The sequence below is a fragment of the Coloeus monedula genome (genome assembly GCF_965178545.1).
Source record: "Coloeus monedula genome assembly, chromosome: 20".
In the NCBI taxonomy this organism is placed as follows: domain Eukaryota; kingdom Metazoa; phylum Chordata; class Aves; order Passeriformes; family Corvidae; genus Coloeus; species Coloeus monedula.
This window is the reverse complement of record NC_138800.1, coordinates 1,344,183-1,350,182: the sequence shown is the minus strand read 5'-3', so window position 1 is coordinate 1,350,182 and position 6,000 is coordinate 1,344,183.

Genomic DNA, 6,000 nt, shown 5'->3' with positions numbered 1-6,000 from the left:
GTCATCACCTGAGCACCACTGGGGCAGCCTTTAATGTAAATAAAGGTACAATTTGTCATGGCTTCACTAGAGATCCCTCACAGCCGTGGATGTGGGGCTGCCTTTTGCAGCCCAAAGCTTTCTGTGCTCTCTTAATCGAGGTGAGCTATTTTGGATGTATGACATCAGTCAGCGAGCACAGACCTGCTGACCTAGAGCTGCTTGGTGGATTTTGGAAGCTGGGGCAAGTGCTGGGATAAAAGGTTGACTCAATTATTTCTTTCTTTGCAATGATGTGGGGAGAAACATTCTTCATGTTCAAGTTGCAAACTGGAGAACACAAGGAAAAGTTGAAAATAAGAGCCATCGTTAACCTGCCTTGGCTTTGGAGTGGGTCTGGATTTCAGAGTCTGTCAGACTCCCCTTATTTCCCTGTTTAATTGCCAGTTAGTGCAATAGATCTCTGTGTACCTCTTTAGAATTAATTTCAGCCGGGTGCTGAGCCAGGTGAATAGAGGAGGAGTCTTGAAAGGCAGCTTCTTCCATGTTTCCTTAATTACTCCTTCAAGGAGCTGCCAGCAACAACGCCTCTGTTATTGCTTTGTTGAGCAGATATAGGGAAACAAATACTTTTTTTTTTTTTTAGAAAACTGAGCTTTTGGGCCTGGTTCTAATAAATTATTTAAATTGACGTAAATGAGCAAGCTGTCAAGTGCACCAGTATTCACATGATTCGCCCTTTCAGTGCTAAAAATAATTAATTGTAACTTTTGTGGAGCATGGCACTGATGCTTCGTTGGCTTGAGTGAGGCAGCCAGTGAAGGGCTGCCTGAAAACTGAGAGCTGATGATGCCAAGGGCTCCTGCCTGCAGCAGTGGGGTGATAAATCTGTGAGTGAAGGTGCTGTGCCCTTCCCCAGGTGCTGTGTGCCACTCCAAGGAGAAATCCGGCCTTGCCTCTCCCGGATGGCTCCCAAGGCATCTCCAGCTGCCAGCAGCTCTTTGCTGAGCACATCTGGAGTCAGAGCTGGCCGTGGGCAGCTGCTAGGGCAGGTCCCACTCCATGTCCTGGGCAGTCGGGAGCCTCCGGAGCGTTGGTGACACGGACAGAGAGGAAGGAGCGTGTGAGGGTTTTCCTGCAGGAGAGCTGGAGCCCTGGGCTGGGCTGGGGCCCTGCTGTGGAGGGAAGGGAGCAGAGGGGAGGGATTAGTGCACAAACCACACCAGTGCCCCAGCCTGGCCCCGAGCCAGCGCTGCAGGCACAGGAGGCTGCGACCCCGCCGTCCCTGTGTCCTCAGTGCTGGGCAGGGACTCCGGGGACAGCCGGGGAATCCAGGGACAGCGTGTGCTGCAGAAACCACTGAGAACAACCACAGCCCGCTCCAGGGCTGTGCAGGGAGGTCTCACCCGGGGCCTGTGAGAGATACGTATTTTTTGTGCCCTCACTGCGTTGGGCCCTTGCTCTGTCCGTGCAGTGCAGGCGTGCACGAGCACTCCCTTAGTTCTGGCTTTTCCCATTTTCCAGCTGTTCATGGTGTGCTGTTCTACACTTTGCTTCACCTCTTATGCAGAACATTCTCCTGATCTGTTTCTTTCAAGTGAAGCTACAATATAATATTCGAGAGAATTAAACAGGGGGAACCTCCCTTTTCAAAAAGAAAGAAAAAAACCTCAAAGGTCTTGGTGGTTTTAAACTGTAAGTGCAGGAAAAACCACAGGAAGTTAGCATTTCTTTGGATCAATGACCAAACTGAAATTGGATTGAATCATTGATTTTTTTTTTTTTTTGGTGTGGCAGAGAGGAACTAAATTGTATCAAGGAATGCCATAACTTGGATTTAACAGGTTTGTGTGTGTACTTATGGAAAATGGTCTGTGTTATTCAGGAGGAGAGTAATAAACACTGACAGCCATACATCCTACCAGGAGAGATGACAGCCTGTAAAAAGAACAGGGATGATTTGTAGGACCTGCTATAAACCTGCTTTGGTGTTTGGTGGGACCCCTGAGAGCAGGAGAGGTAGAGCAGCGCTGCTTTCAAAGGGGATCAGGTTCTCAAGGGTTTGGTGCAGATGTTGGCAGCATCCATGGGAATAAACCAGTGCAGAGTGCAGGACCCTTTTGTAAAGCAAGAGGAACCTTTCTAACAGCAGTAACTTTAGGAAATAGTTGTGTGGTTTGAGCTGTCAAGGGGCTGCAGCTTTATTTATTTATTTATTTGTTTTTGTGAACATCCAGGAGAAACTGTAAAACCATCCTTGTGATGGGGATGGGAAAGTGACTGTGGTAAATCTCTGCTTCAGTGGATCTCCAGTCATTAACGTCAGTCTCGGGTACACTAACCTTGCAAGGAGAATAAATCAAAAATGCTTAAAAGGTTTAGCTACAACCCCCACCCAGCAACACCCACCTTCAGCATAGTTAAAACATCAAAAAGGAAAGAGGCCTTGATAGTAATGAAGTTTGGGAACTCAAGAAATTAGAGGTCACTTCAGATCCCATGGCCCCTGAGCAAAACCATTTCAAGGCATTTTACTTTTCTGACCTTCTTTGTACATATTTGAAAGCCACAGCTTTTTACCTAAAGTGCTCTAAAGAAGATTAAACAGCTTTTTAACATCTGCTGTTTTCAGTGTGTGGGAAGAGCTCAGTTGCTAGCAAGATAGATGGGTTTTTGCGTGATTTGGAAAAGGTGTTTAAACATACTTTGATTTATGTTTTTGCATTCTGTTACACTCTGAGAAGGGGTAAAGAAATACCTTGCTTTAATTTGGTGATTTTCATTCAGAAGGAAAGAAATGCTTTAAAAACAAAGCACACCCACATCTAGAGGTCAGTTCTGCTGCAGGCGTAAAAAGCAGCATCTGTTTAACAGCAAGTGGTGGCTGTGGGTAATGATGTGGTACAGAAATGCAGGAGTACAAAGGGAACCTGGAGAAGATGGAGGATAAAAATACAGACTGAGTTGAAAGAGAAACTCATATTTAACAATTGTGGGACAAGTGAGAGATTTGGCAAACGTGGTGTAAGAAATCTGCCTTTTTTACTTTATATGATAAAATATCTCTGTGATTTATAGGGGCGTATCTTGCCTGCTGTGGTTAATCAGGGAGGACAGAGCTACTCAGGGTGGAGAGGGCTCCGAGGATGTCAGGACTTGGAATGTCCATACCTGTCCCCATGTTGGGTCTGACTGGGATTACTGGACTGGGAAAGGTGTTTGAACTGGAAAGGAGAGCAAAGTGGGGCCTGGCCCAGGCCTGAGAGAGGCCCCAGATCTCTGGAGGGCCAGGCTGCCTCGGGGGCTGAGGGAAAGGCTCCTGGAGGCGCTGGTGGTGTAGCTGAGGGGTCTGCACCCAACACACCTCAGGGACAGACACTCGCCTCTGCACAAGGGCATCCTCAAGTCACAAATACCTGTCCTGAGGTGCTGGCTCCTTCCCAAGAAGTCTCAGTAGAGGCTCCTCCTGAAAAAGGTCTCAGTGAAACACAGCTGCACCTCTGACCTGAGGAAATTGTGAATACTCAGAGTCTGTGATTGTTAACAGGATGTTCCTGGAGAAAATGCCACACACGGGACAGGCAAAAAGGACTGGGAAGAGTCCAGAACTACAATTCTCAACCTCTTATTTTCATTTTTCCACTCTGGTCTCATTTTTCCTTAATTTTTGGTTCTTGGTGTGACCTCAATCAGTAGAAAACCCCTGGCTGCTCGTAACATTTGGAGTCCTCCTGGAAGCTCCCTGCAGCTGCCAGGTGATCCTAACCCTGGATGCCTCCCCTAAAACAGAGCTCACAGCACACCATTCGGACCTGTGGGTGTCACTGGCTCAGATCCAGCAGAGGAACGGGGCCAGCAGCAGTTTCCAGCATTTGGTGGTTTTTTTCTCTCCAGGAACTCTCCTTCCGAGCACACATCTGAATTCAGGGCTGTACTCTACTCAGTCTGTGCACTCCCCAGGGATCAGCTCTTAGGACAGAGCAGCAGCAGATGTGGAATGGGAATGGTGTTTGCAGTCTGCTCTGGTGCTGCCCACTGCAGCCAGAAATGCAGTGCTCTGCACTCAGCCATTCCTTGATGTTCCCATAAATTCCCTCTTGGGGTTTACACCCTGGGAATTCAGGCTTTCTGCTTGGAATAGCCTCACAGACAGATCTGGAGAAGCTCCTTTGGAGAAGTAACTGTGGATTTTTGAATTTTGGATGAAAAGCCAGGTGCTGAATTTCTTATTTATCAGAATTTCCCTTGACATCAGTAAGAGATGGAGCTGAGCAGAGGATGCAGAGGTTCAGCCTCAGATTTCTGGAATTCACATTTGCTGTTGCCTGATACACATTGCCTTGCATGAGTTAATTAGCCTGTATGGAGGACCATTTTTACTTTATTTTATATTTACATGCTTTGCTCAGAGCTTCTCTGCTGGGATGAAGGAATTTCACGTTGTCAGTTCATCCTGAAACTGAAGTTGAGCAGAGCTTGTTTGATGCCTGGGCTCTGATAAAAGCATCTGCAACTTCCAGCTGTGGTTCTCTGAGCTTCTGGTGAGGAGCAGAAGGCTCTGTCCAGATGCTTTTGTATCCCACAGTGTCTGGGATGGGTTTAATGGATGGGATTTTGAGCGCAGGCCTGGAGTTAGAACGTTCCAGGATGAACTTAAAGCAGCCTTTCAGTACCTTAAGGAGGCCTCCAAGAAAGGTGGAGAGGGGCTTCTACAAGGGCTGTGTGGTGACAGGACACAGGGAATGGCTTCCCAGTGCCAGAGGGCAGGGCTGGATGGGATATTGGAAGGAATTGTTCCCTGGCAGGGTGGGCAGGCCCTGGCACAGGGTGCCCAGAGCAGCTGGGGCTGCCCCTGGATCCCTGGCAGTGGCCAAGGCCAGGCTGGACATTGGGGCTGGGAGCAGCCTGGGACAGTGGGAGGTGTCCCTGCCATGGCAGGGGTGGAACAGGATGGGCTTTAAGGTCCCTTCCAACCCAAACCAGTCTGGGATTCTGGGATTCTTACTGTGGGAACCAGCAGGACTGATCATGCTTCCCTCACCTCTGTCTAATGAATCTGTGTATCAGGGTTTGATGTGCTTTGTCCCAGGCACAAAAGCTTTTATAGCTCAGCATATTTGCTGAGATCTCCACTGCTCTCTCAGTAAAGAGACTAGTTGAGGAAATAAGTTTTGCTCCCTTGGGAGCTGTGATGCATTGCCAGTTTGTAAATACACAGATGCCATCACAAGAAAAAAAATCCAAATATTGTATCAAGCTGTGATGTCTGAAACATTGTTTTATATTCTAAAAGACTCTTGCTTTGATATTGAAGACTTAGATGTCACAAAAGGGAATGTGTATGATTTAATTTTTAAGAAGGCTACAGCTAAAGAGAGTGATAAAATTCTAATGGTGTTGCTCTTTTAGGGTATTTGCAGGGAAAACCAAACATCTTCCTAAAGTAAACTTCATGCTGTATTTTCTGGAGTAGGCAAGTCACAGTATAACAATCTTCACAAGAGGGGAAATAGGAAATAACCAACCCTCTGTAGCCTGAGACTGGCCTTTCTAAGTGCACATCATCTCCTTGTGCTTTAGCTCTCAGCTCGAGTGTCCCAGGTGATTTGAGTTCTTACATTGAGCTGGAGGAGAGTGAAGTCGCCAGATATTTTATTGTAGCTTTGTATTTGTCACAGGAGATGTTTGGCTCAGAAAAAATCGATTCCACGCTTTTGTTTTAACTTGAGAAAGGAAAACCTTGCAGCCCTGGGTGTGCCATGAATAGGCTCCAGTTCTTTCATGCTTGAATTTTTCACACTGCGCTCTGCAGCTCTCGCTGCAACTCAGTGGGAGGTTGGGCAGTGGGTGCAGGAAATGTCACCTGGCCCTGTGGTCTGTAGGACCTTATCCCCTGCACTTCAGCTCCCCTCTCACACAGAACTGAGTCACTGCTAAGTTGTCTCTGGCACTGCTTGATCAGCTTCCCTGGTTCACCTCATTTTTCTCTGAACTTACAGGGAGAAAGATAACTTGCATTAG